The 20,044-nt window shown below is 42.2% G+C and overlaps 1 protein-coding gene across 3 annotated transcripts in view; it reads right to left on the bottom strand.

Annotated features, from left to right (window-relative positions):
* Positions 1 to 13,387, bottom strand: part of LOC308480361 (leptin receptor-like) — a 57,071-nt gene extending 43,684 nt beyond the window's left edge. The window contains exon 1 of one of the 3 annotated variants that reach the window (XM_081011759.1): positions 13,207 to 13,387. The gene's annotated coding sequence lies outside the window, so the exon portion shown is untranslated. Of the gene's footprint in view, positions 1 to 13,056; positions 13,081 to 13,206 lie in introns of those variants that run through there. The other 2 variants (XM_081011757.1, XM_081011758.1) reach the window with 2 other exon arrangements.
* Between the last annotated feature and the right edge of the window lie 6,657 nt (positions 13,388 to 20,044).

Genomic DNA, 20,044 nt, shown 5'->3' with positions numbered 1-20,044 from the left:
TCTCAAACTATTTTATGGATTTAGCCAATCAATTTGAAATAATAGGTAAAGTCTGCAAAAGCTTCAGTGCAGTAATACACACTGCATTATGTGCAATCTCTACTTGGATAATCTGAATTACATAGCACACACTTCTAATTAGCCAGGTTGACTGCAAAATTGTATGTGCTCAGTTCAAAAAATGTTGCGATTCTCAGCAGGGGTACAAAGTAAGCAATCAAACGCTGCACACTGCCCAATCTAAAGCAAACCTATTGCAAGCATCTGTCTTGAAAGAATACATAAAGCAGATGCCCCCCTTCTTCTCATTCAATGTTAGAATAAAAAATAGAGGACCCAGAGAAGGGTGCAAGAACAGTGAAAATAATAGCCATGTATACTATCTCTAAAATTCAGAGGATGAGATGTTCTCTTAATAGCCCTCATACAGACTTCCTGCTTGTCAAACGTTCTGTAATGAGGAAGCTCACCAATGGTGAACAAGTTGCTGGAAAGAAACAGTTCATCCACTAATACCAACATTCCCCCTCAATTCCCGAGCCAGAGGGACAGTTGGGCACATTCTCAGTTGTGTTTTTATTTCATTTGTGCATGAAGTAATAGCTATGATGTTTTTTCCCCACAATTCAATTTCCAAAGTTTCATCAGTGTAACAACTTTGCCTCTATGTACCCACACTTTCCTGTACTCTTTCAGCCCCAATATACTTTGTCTACAGGCTGCAGCCATAAAGCTGTTGTTGCCATGCTGCACCATAACTGTTGTTTGTTGGCAGTGTTACCATGGGTATTGTGACACTGGCTGTAAAAATTGTTACGTTCCCTCCAATTGTTCATGTGCTGAACAATTTGCATTTAGCTAAATGACTGATCAAAACAGGAACTTTGAAACATAATTTTAGGGATATGCAGCATCCCCCCCCCCCCCGAACAAATCAGAAAAGATAGGTCCTCTGCAATATCCCTGAAGTTTTGACAGAATCAAAACTGCAAAACTAAGATACATTTTGAGCTGGCATAAATGCATTAGAAAATGCATGTGCCCAGCAACATGTGAGCTTGAAGACTCACAAGGGAAGACGGTCAAAAAGACAGGACCTTGGACAGCTCTAAATGGCCATGCTAAACCAGCCACAGGAGATGCTACAACTGCAGGGAGTAAGTGTTATGTAGCCTAACCAGACCGGAAGTGCTGTAAGCTCTGCTTCAGGAGCAGCTGGCTGGTCAGCCAAACAGCCCTTGCCTTATTTTGTAGCTTTTGAGTTCTGTGAGGCTGGGGAGGCAGGAGTACTGCAGAGGACCCACCCTCTGAATCACAGGATGGTGGCAATAGTCTGCTTGAGAAAGTTGCTGTCATGAGTTCCATGGTGATGCCTTAAAGAGGGCAGTTGGGATGACAAGAAGGAGTGGGAGATGCTCAGAGAAGTCTGATCTCAGGATAGGTCCTAGCAAGTTGGGGGGTGGAAATATGGGACACTAGAAGGACTCTGGCCCAGGAGAGGGTCCCAACAGCTTGGAAGGTGGAAATCCAGAGCCAACGAAGAGGCCTAGCAAGGTAGCAAGACAACAGCCTGCACCCCTGCAACACAGGACACCCCAAGCACAATATCACAGGCCACTGAACCAACTGGCACTTTTCCCTGTCAGGGGAACACCTTCTGGGGAGGCACCTGGTGATAAGTCTGATAGCAAGTTAGCTCCGTCAGTGTCACTTCCATCTCCAAGGACATGGAGGTGACACTGCAAACAAACCATACATGCCCAGCCTTGATGGAGGACTACCCAGTGTGGTGTAGTGGTTAAGAGCGATAGACTCGTAATCTGGGGAACCGGGTTCGCGTCTCCGCTCCTCCACATGCAGCTGCTGGGTGACCTTGGGCCAGTCACACTTCTTTGAAGTCTCTCAGCCCCACTCAACTCACAGAGTGTTTGTTGTGGGGGAGGAAGGGAAAGGAGAATGTTAGCCACTTTGAGACTCCCTAGGGTAGTGATAAAGCGGGATATCAAATCCAAACTCTTCTTCTTCTTCTTATCCAGACTTGAGGCTTGGGACATCCACTGCACAAATAGCTGTGCCTGTCCTGCTCTTCAAAAGGGGAGCACGGGGGAATGTCAAATGTTGCATCAACCTCTTAGCTAAGTCCACTCATGCACTGTCATGCTCTGCTGTGCTTTACTAGCTTGTAACCTGTAGACCCATTGGAATACTGTGCTGACTTCGTTAATACAGCCTTTAATACCTCCAGTCATGTTGACAGTTTGAATTCTGAGTCTGAGGAGGAGAGTCAGAGTCGGGACAGCCGCCTCAAGCTCATCAGAGCCTTCTGCTATCCACTGAAAGGCCCCTCAGTCACAACAATGGCACACAACTATAGCTGAAACCGAACTTCAAGGCAGCCACTTTTCATCTGAAATGTGGTAAGATTATGCATTTGTTTTTAAATCAAGCCAGTGTTAAATTTTAGCGACCTCAGGATGTTTCATATACCATATTCATAAAAATTAAACATAAACCATGAAATTTAATACAGGAGTGTACATGATAGAATTGTAGCTAAAGCACAGCTGAAGTCCACAAAACAACTAAAACCCCCCAAATACCCATAAAACCATTGTCTTTAAAACACAGGTAAAAAAGCAATAGAACTTTTGAAACAAGGTATAGACGACTAAATTACATGTTTAAAAAACAATCTTTTCAACAGCAAAAGAGACTTTATATTTCCAGCCCGAATCTATAATCCAGTAACCATACATCAGTTTTGAATGAATGAATTTGTTGTTGTTTAGTCATGTCCAACTCTTTGTGACCCCATGGACTAGAGCACGCCAGGCACTCCTGTCTTCCACTGCCTCCCGCAGTTTGGTCAAACTCACGTTAGTAGCTTTGAGAACACTGCCCAACCATCTCATCCTCTGTCATCCCCTTCTCCTTGTGCCCTTAATCTTTCTCAACATCAGGGTCTTTTCTAAGGAGTCTTCTCTTCTCATGAGGTGGCCAAAGTATTGGAGCCTCAGCTTCAGGATCTGTCCTTCCAGTGAGCACTCAGGGCTGATTTCCTTCAGAATGGATAGATTTGATCTTCTTGCAGTCCATGAGTCTACTTCAGCACCATAATTCAAAAGCATCAATTCTTTGGCAATCAGCCTTCTTTATGGTCCAGCTCTCACTTCCATACATCACTACTGGGAAAACCATAGCTTTAACTATATGGACCTTTGTTGGCAAGGTGATGTCTCTGCTTTATAAGATGCTGTCTAGGTTTGTAATTGCTATTCTCCCAAGAAGCAGGCGTCTTTTATTTTCGTGACTGCTGTCACCATCTGCAGTGATCACGGAGCCCAAGAAAGTAAAATCTCCCACTGCCTCCATTTCTTCCCCTTCTATTTGCCAGGAGGTGATGGGACCAGTGGCCATGATCTTAGTTTTTTTGATGTTGAGCTTCAAACCATATTTTGCGGTCTCCTCTTTCACCCTCATTAAGAGGTTCTTTAATTCCTCCTCACTTTCTGCCATCAAAGTTGTGTCATCTGTATATCTGAGGTTCTTGATGTTTCTTCCAGCAATCTTAATTCCGGTTTGGTTTCATCCAGTCCAGCCTTTCACATGAAGAATTCTGCATATAATTAAATAAGCAAGGAGACAATATATAGCCTTGTCTTACTCCTTTCTCAATTTTGAACCAATCAGTTGTTCCATATCCAGTTCTAACTGTAGCTTCTTATCCCACATAGAGATTTCTCAGGAGACAGATGAGGTGATCGGGCCCTCCCATTTTTTTAAGAACTTGCCATAGTTTGCTGTGAATGAATAGAGAGATGGAAATGGAAGCAACTGTACCTCTGAAGGGAAGGCATTCCACAGATGAAATACCACCACAGAGAAGATGATATCCCTTCACAGTGGATCTGACATGAACCATAGATACTGTATATGAATTTGTTTTTCATTATCAATATTCCGACTGATACTTCCCAACAAACTTTTCGTTTTAAAAAAAACAAACAAACCCAACCACCATTAATGACATATCAGCATGTATGTAGCATTTGTTTAACATCAACAGGAACTGGCAACTTTTGATTAATTATGTTTTAAAATCCAGTCCATTCCTATGCTGAATTCAAAGATATGGGGTGGCATCCAACTAGGTCATACTCAGAGCAGACCCACTAAAATCAATGGGTGAGTGAAGAAGTTATACTCTATTTCAGAACCGGCATAGAAGAAACAGCACTAAAATATAAGTGGGTCTTTCAGCAATAGTTCAAACATCAAATTAGTCACCAATGATCAGATGCAAACCATACAAGAGTGGGAACACATCCAGTAGTTCTGGCACTAAATGGCAAGTGAAAACATAAACTTTGTTTGTTTGTTTGTTTGTTTACACCCCACCCATCTGGCTGGGTTTTCTTCAATTTATCTATTAACAGGACAAAAAGCTTGTGAAATAAAAACATCAACAGCTGTTAGTTAACATGAAATGGGAACAGACTACTGTGCACACCCAAACTATCTTTAAAAATAAACAGCTGTTTTTGAATATTAAATAAATGCCTCCAAAGCATAACATCCTACTAATAATGCATATGGATATAGTGCATATGGCTATGTGTTCTGATTTTCATAACTAACTACATGCATCTCCTATTAATTTCTTTGAGAGTTAGAAGTCACTCCACACTCCTAAAAATTGGGTCCTCCATATAATTAGCTTTCTCTTAATTTGAAATGTGGCTATATATTACAAAAAGTGTTCTGAAAGAAGTAAAGGCCTTAAAAACAAAGCAAGACTTCTGCTTGTAGTTTGATCCTCCCCCCCCCCGAAACAAATCCCACAATATTAAATTGGACTCACTCAAGACAAGTATGGATGACTGCACCCTTAACTTTTGAAAGCCATGTAATTTTCCCAATTATTCTCTACATGCTCAGCAGAACACTGAGTTCCCCATTCTGTTGCTTTAAGAACTGCACAAGAATACGAGAGCGAGAGTGGGGCTTGTTAAAAATCATCTGTTGCAGGGTATTAGTATTTATTGTAAACATGTAGTGATATGTATTTTTGCTGTTGTGCCACGTTTAGGAGGAAAAGTAGCATACAAGTTAAAATAACAAACAAAGCAAATATACATTCAATATACCTCGGGGTTGCACCAATAAAAGTGAAGGAGTAACATACCGCAAAATGCTATACGTGTTTACTCAGAAGTATATTCCATTGTTTTCAGCAGGAATTACTCCCTAGTTTTCAGCATAGCAGCCTTACACTTCTATCAATAAGTATTAACCAACACCAATAGCAGGCTAGCCTTGGATAGACTAAGGTAGATAGAGAAATTCTGTAAGCTGTGAAACAAGGGAGCTACATCCCTGGGATTGGAGTAATCGATTCACAGGTTTGTCACACATAGATGACTACAGAGTTGCCACACACTTACCAAGAAACAACTATTTTCATGTTACATAAGTAGTCCATGAAACTTCCATGGTTGCTTCCAGATGAGGTGTGCGTTCATCTCAACTGGTTTCCACAAAGTTTGTGAGAGATTACATGATGTCCACCCTTTATTGATCATTCGTTCTTATTTGTTTATGGGGATGTTACGCAACATGGGGTCAAACAATTGTTATTCCACATTTTACAGTGCATTTTCCCATCACTTGTGACAAAAAAGACTTGTATTTTCCCCCTCTCTGAAGTGGCTTCACTGCGCAAGAGCACCATATCCACTTTAAATGTACAACTTGAACTTACTGATATGCACTTGAATCCCATCCACAAATTAGCAACACACTGGAAGCACCCCACGCTAAGGTAATTTGGAGGATTGCTTCACATTTAACATTGAAACATGGCTTAGCATCAACAGGCTCTGTGCTCAGGGTTGGCAGGCTGAAAGAAAACTTCAGCACTTCCTCTTCCACCTGCATGCTATGTTTTAATCCATTATTTCCACTTTTGTGTAAAATGTGGTTTACCACTGGGTGACAAACCAGAAAACTGTGGTTTGTATAACTCCTCCAAACTAGTAGGAGAAATCATTGTTTGATCCTGATTTGCAATCCTAGTTTTGAGGTATTTTCCAATCCATAGTTCATGCTCATAGCTTTTTGGGTGCAACAAGTGTGGAATGATTTGGATTCCACATGGTCATGTTTGCATGTAACAGTAAGACAAAAACCTTAGCTTAAGAAACCAAACTGTGAGTTGTGTTCTGGTGCATGTATCCTGATCACTTCTGCTTTGCTCATCCCTCTTTGAGAAGCAAATAGATTAATGAACCCAGGATTACCAAACCCAGGGTTGTGATTTATTTCTCCCTAACAAACAAAAATCAGTCTTAAACCAAGTTCGTTGCTTGGTGGTAAATCCAGGCTTGTGCTGCAATATGTTTAATTCTTTATGGCAAAAAATTACTATGCAAGCTTGTCAGGAAATAACACAGATTACAAAAAGAGAGATTTGATTCTTCAAATAACTTATTCAAACTGATTTTTTCATTCCTAGTGATTCAAATCCTGATTTGAATCAATTATTTCAGTGATGAATACATGTATAAATAATCAGCATAAGTCTCAACACAGGTTATTTTGATACCATGGGCCATACCCAATGAAGTAGTTCTGACAACACAAGGTTGTGCAATAGAACTTCCCCTCCTTCTCCTCTTCCTGCAACCCCAATTTGTTCTAGGGTTTCCCTCAACCCTCCAGAGCAGATTTTGAGAGCGTGAGGGGACAGGAGGTACATAGGGAGAAAGAGGGGAAGTTCCATTGTGCGAGCAGAAATCCTTGCACTAGTAGAAGCACTTCATATATATTTAATAGATCATCACATATCATAATGCCTTCAAACAAAGACAGTGAGTCACAGAGGAACAGGCTGTATATCACATTTAGACATAAATATTTTTAACTGAGTAGGTTTTGTAGACACAAAAAGACAATACAGAAAGGACAAGGTCAATCCCCCCTCCACCCTGCAAAACAAAACACTTATAAAATTCTACAGATTAAGAAGGTACTGCTGGCTGAATATTTATTTTCTGTATAGACATGTCAGTTTTCCAACTGTCTACAGGGAAGAAGTTGATGGAGCATATAAACATTCCATTTTGGCAAGCTTCTAGAATTGGTCTGACAACTATGAAAAAGCTCCTCACTTTCAGGTCATTTGCTTCCTTAAGAAGTATCTTCTGGCACTAAGCAGAGAATACACAAAGTACAAAAAACTACAACTTCACTATGTCAGTCTACCACCACCATTAAGTTGCATTTACATTAAACACAACACACTACACTTGATCTTAGTCAAAAGACTGAGAAGCAATTGATTGCAAACAAAAGGTAATCAGTTTTCTTGACATACATAATTGGCTTCATAGCGGACCTTAGTGATAATTTTTAACATGATGCCAATATTATACTGAAAGTAAATTTGTTTTACATAGAATTTTAAATCATAATTGTTATCTGCAATTGTGGACATTACTTTACGGCTTGTGGTTGGCATCCATCTGTCTCGGAAGACAATGGAAGAGTGCGCCTTTAGGGGTGGAGTCGAACTACTGGAGAGTTACAGCGCCTGATGTAGCTGTAGAGACTGATATGGGAGAGGCATGTTTTACTGCAACTGGGGCAGATGAAGACATCCAGTTGTGCTGCTGCAGATGCACCAGGGTGTTTCTTCTCTCTGCACTCCTCCCAACAGTCATTCCTTCTCTGGTCACTGCTACAGATGCACGACTTGACTATCTCAAGGCACTGCAGTCATCTGCAAAGGATTTCCCACACAGCAAGGCTGATATTGCCAGCCTTCATGTCACATTTGCAGACATCTTTGTAACACAGAGTTAGTCTTTCAAAGGGCCTGTGCCTGAAGCTTGTTGCTTGTAGAGCACATCCTTGGGGAACCTGATCCTACCATCTTTTATTCTGTGGACATGACCAAGCCAGCATAGCTGTCCCTGAGACAAGAATGTGAGCATGCTAAGAATATGGGCTTCAGAGAGCACATTTTTGTTTGAGACTCTGTCCTGCAACGTGATGCCCAAAATCTTCCTTTTTTTTTTTTTTTTTTTTGCAAATTAAATTTTTATTGATTTTCAGTAAACATACATACATTCATAAATTACACATATATAGGTTACATATTTAACTTAGGCTCTATCATGCCTCTGACTTCCCTCCATTTCTTTGGTAAGCATCAAATAAAGTTCTAATGTCACGTACTTTATATATCATATTATCAGCTACACGCTGTAAGAGTTATTCCAACCCTACCAGTGTCTTCAAAGATTTACAATTGTTTCTTATATACATCAAATATTTACTCCAATTTTCTTGAAACTTCTGCTTGTCCTGATCTCTTAATTTTCCTGATAGTCTGGCCAGTTCTGCATAGTCCATCATTTTAACCTGCCAGTCCATTATATTCGGTATTATGTCTGTTTTCCAATTCTGAGCTAACATATTTCTGGCTGCTGTTGTGGCATATAGAAAGAGGTTTTTATCTTTTTTTTCAATTTCCTTTCCAATCAATCCCAGTAGAAAAGCTTCAGGTCTTTTTGGGAAAGTGTATTTAAAGATTTTTTAAAGTTCGTTATAGATTAATTCCCAAAAGCCCTTCACTTTACTACAAGTCCACCACATATGGTAGAGGTCACCCTCCACCTCTCCACACTTCCAACATTTCTTATTTTTTGTTCTATACATCCTTGCTAGCTTTACCGGCATTAGATGCCATCTGTAGATCATTTCCCACAAATTCTCCTTTAAGGCAGTACAAGCCGTAAATTTCATGTTTACATTCCATAGTTCTTGCCACGTGATGCCCAAAATCTTCCTGACGCAGTGTATGTGGAAGGCATTGGGGCATTGTTCCTGGCAGTTGTAAGTTGCCCATGACTCACTTCTGTAAAGGAGTGTACTCAATACACAAGCCTGGTAGATCTCCATCTTGGTGCTGAACATTTTCCCATACCCTTTCGGAGAGGCAAGCCGTTGCTGTAGCTGCCTTGCCAATAAATATATGTGTTCAGCTCAGCATCGATGAGGAGGTTGCTGGTTATGGTGGAACCCAGGTAGACCTCAAGCATGTAGTCATCACTGCTGATGCTTGGAGTGCTGGCAACATCCTGACTCAGGAAGTTGGTCTTCATCAGGCTGATGGAAAAAGGCCGAACTCCTTGCAGGCTTCAACAAAATAGTTGAGGAGTCTCTGTAGAGCTTCCACAGAGTGTGCTGTCAAGGCTGCATTATCTGGAAACAACATCTTTGGATAAGGATCCACTGCACTTTTGTCTTGGTGCAGAGACCATACCAGGTCGAACAGCCCCTTGTCACTCCTTGAATGAAAGGAGACATCATCTTCAGTTGAGCTGAAGGTGTATGAGAGCACTGGGGAGAAGAATTTGCCAAAGAGAGTTGGAGCAAGAGCACAGCCCTGTTTCACACTGTCATACTGTTCGGTGCTGCATTTGTTATCTTTGAAGGATATAATCATCTTGTGAAGCTTATACAAAATAAACTTAAATCAAAAATTGAAAGTTATATATAAAAATTCCTGCAGAACACAATTTTTATATTTATTCGATTGATCTCTACACTAAACCTCATTCTCTTAATTCAAGGCAAGAATCCAATGGCTTAGCATGCAGAATAGGGTTTTTCAAAACCCTTTTTCTTTGAATAGCAGTCCTCCATGCCATAGAAAACTGCTTGCAACTATTATTATTATTATTATTATTATTATTTATTTATTTATTTATTTATACCCTGCCCATCTGGCTGAGTTTCCCCAGCCACTCTGGGTGGCTCCCAATCGAGTATTAAAAACCATACAGCATTAAATATTAAAAACTTCCCTAAACAGGGCTGCCTTCATATGTCTTTTAAAAATAAGACAGCTGCTTATTTCCTTGACATCTGATGGGAGGGCGTTCCACACAGCGGGCGCTACTACCGAGAAGGCCCTACTTTTCAAACTACCCTCATTTTCAAACGTAGTTCACCATGTGACACAGGATTATGTTGTCAGGGGGCAGGGGACATAGCCCAAAGCTTCCTTAGCTGTGCAGAACTAGTTATATGGTACTATGCTCAATGTCTCTTAGTTTGATGCAAGGTCAGTTCTTGCCCTATTTGCTGTGGTCTCAAGGCATTCAAAGTGAATGTGTGACAAAAGCCACCATGTCTCATGTGCAAGCATTCCCCATAAATGTCTGAAGGGGCCTTATAACTGTGTTCAGCTGAACATTGTTAGAACCATGCAGATATTTCCAACGTGGTTATTTAAATATTTCCTTTTCAGCACAGCACAGGGCAAATTAGGGGTAGAATGCATGTGCCCGTGCCTCTGTCACACATTCTTCCCCATGCCATGCAGAACTTCTACCCCTCATAACTTTCAAATATCTGGAATTCACTATTTGCTGGTATTTGTTATTGTTTAGGGTTGCCATGTGTCCTCTTTTTCCAGGACATGTCCTCTTTTTCAGGGGTAAAATTTCTGTCTGGGCAGATTTTTAAAATTTGCCAAAATGTCTCTGGCTATACTTTCTGGATGAGACATAGACATAACTAGTGGCTGAAGACTTGCTTTCCTCTTCTCTTCTCCTGCCCCCCCCCCCTCAGCAATATATCACAGCTTCTATAGCCAGCATATATTTGGGGTATTTAAAATTAGAGTCATCATGGCATTCTCTTTTTTGCTCTTCAAAATATGGCAACCCTATTGTTATTTGTTAATGCTTCCTAATTTTTAACCTACTTTTATTAAATATTTTCTCTCAAATGTTTACAAATTAACTCTCTGCTATACAGATTTGCTACAGGAAGAAATCTTGTCTAGTCTTAATTGTACTTGTAGGCACTGCAGTCAGGATCCAAAAAGATGTGAAACAAATGGAGCAAGTCTTTGAAGATATTTTTTTTCAAGCAGCACCTTTCATAATTTTATTCACACTGTGAGTAAGCTGTTCTGGACACAGTGCAAATTCTGAGTAAAACTATATGGGCTTGCTTTGTAGGAGGACTTTCAAAAGCACTTTGTGATGTGGCATAGGGGTCAGCTATCCTATGGAAAATGGATTTTTAAAATCCACTGGGTGAGCAGAAACTCTAGGAAGCTGCTTGGATTTCATCTATGTAGATAATAAATAATAAATTCAGATAGCCACATGAAGAGTTCCCTCTCTCTCTATTTCATTACGCACACCTATACACAAGCCATGGAGCAGTTTTCATTTGCTCTCCAAAATATTAGGACAGCTAATATTTCAAAATAATTTAAAATTGTATTTATTAAGCAAACAACCAAAGGTCTCAATAAAATGACTCTTCACCCTGTTCTGTGTCATGCAAATCCCACAAGGTTTGAAAATGTGGAACATTATTACACTAGGAAACAAAACAAGTGCCAATGAAAACACTTAAGTCTTAAACAGTCCCATTGCATAACCCTTAATTATGCTTTCTTTTAACAGCTACTGCATCTTTACATGACTGTTACAAAGTTACTGCCAACAACACATTGCTTGGGTAATTTCAAACAAAAGAAGAGATAAGTTAGGAATGTGTTTCAAATCAATAAAACTGTCGTGTGTGTGTGTGTGTGTGTGTGTGTGTGTGTAAAGGGGCCATGTTAGTTCATAAGAAAATGAAAGGGGGGAAACCCCACAGTTGGGCAAGACTTTTATTAGTATCAACCAGCAGATTTTGGCTGTACAAAATCTAACATTTCCCACCATTTTTGAACCTATTTCTGGAACCAATTCCAACTGATGTAAATACACATTGACACATTGTGGTAAGCCATAAGCCATGACTTGCTGTGAATGAGCAGCATGCTAGTGCACACTGCTGAATTGCTCCTACCTTTGTTCCTCCCTCCCTGGAGCCAGGAGGAACAAACCATGAGCCTTGGTTTACCGTGATATAGCAACCAGCACTTGTGGCTTTGTTTCTCTCCAAACTGTGTCACCAACACCGGAATACTATCGCTCTGACCCAAATTGACAATCTGAAATCAACAGTACATTGTACCAAAAGCTTTTTAGAATTTGGACTTGGAGCAGCAACTCATGAATGCAAATCCCTGCACAGCCATGATCAAACTTGCAGCAGTGGCCTACCTTGGTAGTTTGTTGTGATGGTAAAAATGGAATAACCCCTGCCTATGCCACCAGGAGTTCCCTGGAGGAAGGCTAGGATGAAAATGTGGTAGATGTTGGGTCTTCCAACTGCATTACAGGAACTATGATAAACATGATGTGCAAAAATGCCATTGGTGCCAGATCACTAAGAGAGTTGTAGGTTATAGCTCTGGTGAGAGTTGCAAAGGAAAACCTTACCAGCGTTCATTACAACTTCTCTTCGGTTTATTTTTTTTCCAGGCTTTTTGTTTTAGTTTGCAGTCCTTGTCGTGCAAACTTTTGAGAGAACAAGACAAATAGCCCGTTTAAGGTGGCCAAACTACCAAGGAGCTGAAAGCATCGTTGCCTCTCTTTTTCCAAAGGACAAAAGGAGCTTCACTGACTTATAGACTGAAGAGATCTAAAACATAACCTAGGAAACTCTACAATGATTACAACATGCAGCTGTAAATGTCAACTCCGAGAGAGTTCCTCCTGTCCTCGGTGGTTCCGCTAAAACTGTTGCACGTCCCATTTGACAGACGACGAGGACAACAAGACTGACGCGGATGCGCAGTCTGGTCCGCGGCAGCGCAAACGCAAGCCTGCCTCTATCGCCTGGCAAATCGTCTCCCAGCCAGTCGCAACACCTCACACGCTCTTCGCTTTCCCCTCCCTGCCTCCCTGCGCAAACTTCAGCAGGTCCTTCCTGCAGCATCCTTTATGCAGTGCAGTCCTGGCCATGTTTACTCCGAAGTAAGCCCTCCCTGGCTTCAACGAGACTTACTCTCTGGCCAACCTGCCGTCCCAAGCACCCAGGAGGCACCCAAAGTTAACTGAAAGTAGCCCTACCCGACCAAAATGGTAGCACCATATTAATACCAATACTAATAATACTAATAATAATAATAATAACGCTTAAAGCTCCTGTGAGCTGTGATGGTTATAGCGGTGTGGCGCACCAAGGCGCCCACTGACGGTCGCGCTCCCCAACGCAGTCGGTGCCAAAAGACCCTCAGCCAGAGCTAGCCAGGCAGAAGAAGAAGAAGAAAAGGAAAACACGTACCTTTGCTGCGGCGACCAGCTGGAATCTCGGCTGCTCTTCTCACGCAGGGGGGAAGAGAGAAGGGGGAAGGAAGAAGGAGAAACTGCTCCTGCTGCTCCTGCTCGTGTGAGGCGCGCGCCCTTTCCCCTCAAGCCCCACGCTCTTCACCCGGCTGGCAGTGGAACCATAGCTCCCTCTCCCCGCCTCCCCCCCCCCCAGCCTCCTTCGGCCTTTATCCCAGCCAGCCGGTCAGCTCGGCGTCGGCGCCGTCTGCAGAGGAGCCTTGAGGCTGGCGGGCGCGCGGTGCTGGTGAGGACAAGCAGCGGGCGGGAAAATGCTGCAGCTTCTCGCTCGCTACCTGCGCGGCTACTAGCACTCCCTGCTGGGGACGCGGGAAGCGCCGGCTGGCCAGAAGCTGGGGCCAGCGTCACGTGGCGCCCGGGTCTCTCGCTACCAGGACTTATAATGCGCTCCTTCAGCCGCTGGTGCTGGTCGTGCGAACCTTGCTCGGCGTCTCCAGGGGCGGCTTTGGCCACCCCATCCCCCCCGGCACCTGCCGCCAACACCTGCGCGGTTTCAGCGTCACCCAACGCCTCTGACCTTTCCCGCCACTTGGGCACTATATGCTCGTGACAGCAGCCCAAGTTGTATTCGGTGGAGAGCAGCCAGAGCTCCGCATCAAGCTTTCAAAAAAGTTGTTGTCGTTTTCCAGGGCATAAATTAAGTACACATAATAGGAAGTTAAATTGCACAATACTTAGGAGCGTAAGGGAGTGGAAGGACATGAGCAGTTTGGTACTATTCTTGGGGGACCTGGCCATTTCGTTTCTTAGAAATTTCGCACTGAGAACAAATGTCCACTATAGGTTTCACCACATAAACAAGAGTTCCATTTCCCCTAAAAAGCTGCCCCTGAGGTGACATACACTACTGTGTTCCATCTTACTTATTCTTTCATTGGAAGTCGCCAAACTTTTAAACATAAAAACATGAATCTACACTGGTATTAAGGGACACAAAGAGAATACACAGCAGATAGCCAGGAATGGTGGATTATTTGACTAATATTGCTTGCTGTGAGAATGAGGAGAGAAGCTAGGACTAGGGCTTATCAGAGGTCCAGTCCATTTCCATCTTTGGACACCCGGACTCACAACAAAAACTAAAAATGAAGAGTCAACACACAAAAACAATGAAAGGCATTCCTCATTTAACAACCAAACACTGCTTCCTCGATTGGTTAAGGTTCGGAGCAAAAAATAAAAATAATTGCCATGAATGCAAGTCTGAGAACTAAATAAACAGATTGATTGGGAGAACTTTGCATATTGTAAGCCCCTCGGATTCTCACTCCTAATCCCACTTTCCCAATGAATTCTATAGGACTTACTTCTTAGTAGACATGGTTAGGGTTGCACTGCAGATTGCTGTGCAAGTGGCTGTTTTAAAAATATGATGGGGGGGCAGCGCTTTTAAAAAAGAAAATCTAGACCTGCCTAGCACAGTATATGGTTATAATTAGTGTGCAATGCACACAATGCTATAACACACCTCTGTGTTTCCCTCATGTGTGCATAAATGCTTGCTTGTTTAGTGTCACATCCCATGGCATTTAGAAACTTACACAGAGTGGTAGGAAATCCTCACAACTGGGACTTTGGCAGCACTTAATGCAGAGAGGTTTATAGCCAAGCTTTGCTCACGAGGCACCTTGGAAGAGGTCAATAAAGTTTTATTTGGAGTGAAAGATATTAAAAAAGAACAAGAGAAGAAGCCGCAGAAGCATGCACACTGTACTGCAGGCCTCAGCTCACACCTTCTTAGTACACAGACTGTGAAAGAAACAGTGGCCTAGCACAAAATAGCTGCCACCTTCAATAAAAACAGAAAAAGAAAAGGGACAGCAATATGAAATTGTATTAATAATGATGAGTAATACAGTGGTACCTCAGGTTACAGATGCTTCAGGTTACAGACACTTCAGGTTACAGACTCCGCTAACCCAGAAATAGTACCTTGGGTTAAGAACTTTGCTTCAGGGTGAGAACAGAAATCGTGCGATGGCGGCGCAGCGGCAGAGGGAGGCCCCATTAGCTAAAGTGGTACCTCAGGTTAAGAACAGTTTCAGGTTAAGTACGGACCTCCAGAATGAATTAAGTTCTTAACCCGAGGTACTAGTAACGTTGATGGTATCAATGGTGTTTGTGTCTTTGCGCTGCAATCCCTAGACCTTGCTGGTGGTAAGCATCAGGGAACAGATGAGGATGATAATGATGCCTCTGTACTGCCTACCACAACTTTGGAACAATGCCTGCTACAGGGCAGGCAGCAGGAACAAGAAAAGGTTATCATAACCCCATCCCCACTGCTAATGTTCAGCAGAGGTCAGTCTCAAGCAGTTGCTTCTTCCCCCACTCCTACATTTTTTAAAGTTCCTCCAGTAGCTGCCTGCTACTTGCTCTGCATGGCTGGCAGGCAGCAAAGCAAACACAGCAGTCCCCAGGCTTCTTTCATCCACCCCCCTCCATTCTAACACACACATTATAAAAAGTTTCTCAGGTAGTTGTTTGATGTGGCCAGCATGGAGCAGAGCGAATACAGCAACCAACCAGCTGATCCCTGTGCTTGTTCCATCACTTCCAGCCCTGCATTTCCCTCCCATGGCCAGATCAGTTGCCCACTGCCTGTTCCACAAGGTCAGCAAAGGAAACAGGAGCTGAATGTGCTCCAGTGCTTCTACTCCCTCCCCTCTTTTTCAGAAAGCCCACAGAAAACATACCTTCTCCTATCCTCTTTTCCCCCTCCAAAAGCCCTTCCATGGGCAAAATAAAGAGATGGACAGCCCTGGTGCTCCCAACACCCTCCAAATAAATAAATAAAATGGGTAGCAACCATCCTAACTGGTTGCTTGCCTTGCAAGTCTCTCCTGGCATGAAGTACAGCTGCCCTGACTTGTCCTTCACTCCAAAGAAGAGAGGACTTGACACCACAACCAATTTCAGAGCAAGAACAGGCAGCAAAATAAATGCAGCAGCATATGGATTGACCTCTATGCTTCATCTCTCCCAAAGCAAAGAGCTAAACAGGCCCTAGCACTGCTTCTCTCCCCTTCTCTTTCTATAAAGCCCAGGAAAAAAAGATTCAGATGGACAGAGAGGGCAGATCTGGTTCTTCCTCCACGTGGACATCATCTCAAAAATGAAAAGGAGAGCAACCATCTTCTCACCATGAACATTTTCAGTGACTCAGCCTTTCCTCCGGAGAGGAAGGGGAGATGTTAACAGCCAACTGGACTACTTAATTTACTTTTTTACATTGTTATTTTTTTCTCTTTTTTTACATCGCTTAACGTAATTCAACTTCTGCATGACTTGCTGGCAGAAGTGGATCAAGAGTTAATTAAATAAGATGTGATTACAGCGCCACTGAAGGGTGGTCCTATCATGACAGTCAATTGGTTTGAGCGCTGGGAACTTTTTGTTAATAGCCAGTAAAAAGCCTAAATTTCATTGAGAAATTTAGTTACTTTTAGCTGAGTCATTAAAAAGGGTTGTGCGTAAAGCATTTCAGTCCCTTCAGGTCAATGGGACCTGACCGTCGCATAAGGCAAGCATGCTCAGTATCATGTAAAGGGTAGGGGTAGGAACAAAATGGCAACTGAAGCAAAATATTTTGAGGAACTACATACAAAGTCAGAACAAGATCTTTTTTCAATTATATCATTAAAATTGGTAAGTCACAGTTTATAATTTTCTTTGCAGAAAATTCTTAGATCAGACAAGCAATCTTGGGACATTGTTGACAGATGATACTATATCCTTTTTTAGTTTAGAAAACGATATTTCGCCAGTACAGTTTGTAACCATTAAACACAGGAATAATCTGAAAATTGTTTCTGCATTTTGAAAACCTGTCCAAATTTTCTCCTGGAATATTATTTAATACATATATCTTGGTAGCTAAAATTTTAATTTTTTGGGTGAGCTTGTTTGACATACGGTTGGGAGTGCAAGAGTTCACTGAGCAGACTAAGGTCAACATTCTTTGGATATTCTTGCATTAACATGTTGCCACCATTGCGAATCTGTTGATAGCAGGTTCACCAAAAATGAAAAATTGCCAGCTGGACTCCTACAACCTGTTGCATTTCTGTCTAGGTTGGCTTTAAGAGCATCCATGACAGGAATAAATGAATTTACCCTAAATTTGTCTCTTGGATAGATTTTGTCTAAAGGTGCCATCCCATCATTGTTTTTTTCATAGTCTCTGACTTCTTCTGATAGTTTTGTACTCTACATTCAATAGAGGAAATTTTTCTTGCTGTTCAGTTTCATCAATATTAGCAATAGTGTGCTGGAAATATTTACACATATGCTCAATGAAATTTGTGAACTGTGGAGTGCCTTGCTAACTTGTTAACAGACTACCTGTTCTATACAGTAAGGAAAAACCAAATACACAAATATAAGATGTGTGGGATGTAATCCACTGGGAGCAGTCAAATACAACATTCCTTGTTTTGCTAGAGTGGACATGCAAGGGAATGTTTGGTCCAGCCAGTTGAAACTTCCTGTTCCTCCTGGCCTGGAGCATACTTCCTTGCATGTGACTAGTGGGTGGTGGGCATGATCTTTCCAGACCTGGTAAAAGGACAAGGCATCCTGCCACTCTCTCTCTTTTCCATCTTCCTTTCATCCTGCGAACTTCCCAGACTGCTAACTGCAGTCACTAGGTCAACCCACATATGGGGTAAACCTGTTTGTATATTTAAGCCTTAAGCCTGCCTTCAGGGATCACACTGTGCTCTGCCTGATCATGAGTAAACTTTCTTTTTATTGCTTATGAATAAGACTGTGGTGTCTTTATTCTTTTAGGAGGGATTCAAGGGGTCTTACCAGGAAAATATTAGAACACATTTCAATCTGGACAAGCCAGATTGAATTGTGTATTGTCTTAAGAAACTCACATGAGTTTGCAACTAGTTTTCTGCTGTGTAAAAGGGAATGTAAACTCTGCTAAGTAAAGGAACTTGCTAGCACAAGTTAGGAAGGTTATTAATAAACAATATATCCTCTCCTGCCATCCTGAACATTCCCACAAGATGAATGATGTAACTACCTAGGGAGAAAGCTTTTCAGGTTGTACCAGATAATAAACTGAACATTAGTCAATAATGTGATGCTGTGACTCAAAAGTCCTTAGTCATTTTAGATGCTTTCAATACACAGAAGGCATTAGTCATGATATGTGTAAGGCAATGCTTACAAAACACATCATTTGAGGAAGCTAGACGAACAACTTCATTTTCATGAAAAAAATAACACAGTAGCAAACTCCTTGTGAATGGGAAACTCCTGACTATGCAGATACAGTTTAGGCCAGTGCCATCCAGTGATTAAACTACATAACGACGCTATCCATGCTGTATGCTCAGCATTAGTAAGCAGACATGCTATTGCAGAATGGTGGAAAACATTAAACAAGGTCTGAACATCCCACTCTTAGCTGCATTCAAGATGAATAAAAATGCATTTAAGATTAATTCTCAGCATTTTAAACCTATAACTATAAGCAGTGTTACTAATCCAATTGTAGCAGTCATGAATCCTCATAGTGCAACTTGCTAGGAAAATGGAATAGGGTCATAGGGACCACGCAATGGTGTTAAGACCAGCAATGAATGTATTGCTTGCATTTGGGAATTTGTGGGTGTTGCCTTACAATATAGTAATTTTGACCTGACCCCTTAGGTAGGGAATCATCAGCTCCAATGCCAGTCATGGCCCACCAGGGAGTCCAAGTTGGCCCACAGGACCATTTCTCCCAAACCACACCTACCTGTCCATCATCTGATGGCACTGGGTAATATCAGCCAATGGGCACTGTGGGAGTGTTCAATCCTGCTTACAAAGCTGGCCTCTGTATCTCACAGGATTGAACACTCTTCTCATCAGCTGGTGAGCAGAGATTTCAATTTTGCCGGTTGTTGCTTTGTCCAATCCATTCCAAATAACTTTATGGTACTAGCCTCTGGCCATGACAAACATGTTGTTTTGTCAGCATATTCCCTGAAGGAATAGGCAGACCTTTTCCCCAACCCCATGGGTTAACTTTAACAGGTCTTGTCCACCTACCAGTCACCTAACACCATCATTATATATAATGATTGACAGGTGGGTGGCACTGCTCCCCTGTCAAAGTTGACCACCACAGTTTGGAGGGGGAGAGATAAAGATTTGGTCCAGTGGGCCAAAAAGGTTCTACCCCTTGCTTTGGGGCAAGGCATGTGCTTTTGTTTAGTTTCACTTTGTGTTCCGTTAGTAATTTTTAGCTATGCCCAGGCACAAACCAGAAGATGTTTTGCACTGGCTCTAATAAAATTCTCAACCCCATGAGCATCCACAGGAATTTGTGTAAGAGGAAGGGAGAAAATAAATACTCCAAACAAATTAATAAGTTAAAGGCTGAGAGAACTATGTGTGCATAGCCTAGCAAAAAGAAGTAGAGAGATATAGGTTGAGGAGGTTCCAGTGGCATAGCGTGGGTTGTCAGCACCCGGGGCAAGGCAAGTAATTTGCGCCCCCTAACCCGTGGATTTTAGCAATCGAGTCTCTTCCACTAGATTAGTTAAAGAAACCCTTACCCCCTAAGCACATGTATTGTTTGTTATGAAAATACTGATGTAATTAAAGTAAAATGCATCTAAATACAGAGCCAGGTAGGGGCAGAGAGCTGCGAGTGCGAGCGCCCCCCCCCCGATGTTGCGCCCGGTGCGGCCGGCCCCCCTGCACCCCCCACGCTACGCCACTGGGAGGTTCAACCATGTAAATGCACTTCAGAAAGAAGAGGAGCAAGAATA

The sequence above is a fragment of the Podarcis pityusensis genome, assembly GCF_964106645.2.
Source record: "Podarcis pityusensis genome assembly, chromosome: 6".
Taxonomy (NCBI): Eukaryota; Metazoa; Chordata; class Lepidosauria; order Squamata; family Lacertidae; genus Podarcis; species Podarcis pityusensis.
The sequence above is the reverse complement of the archived record's forward strand: the minus strand, read 5'-3'. Positions and strand labels throughout refer to the sequence as shown.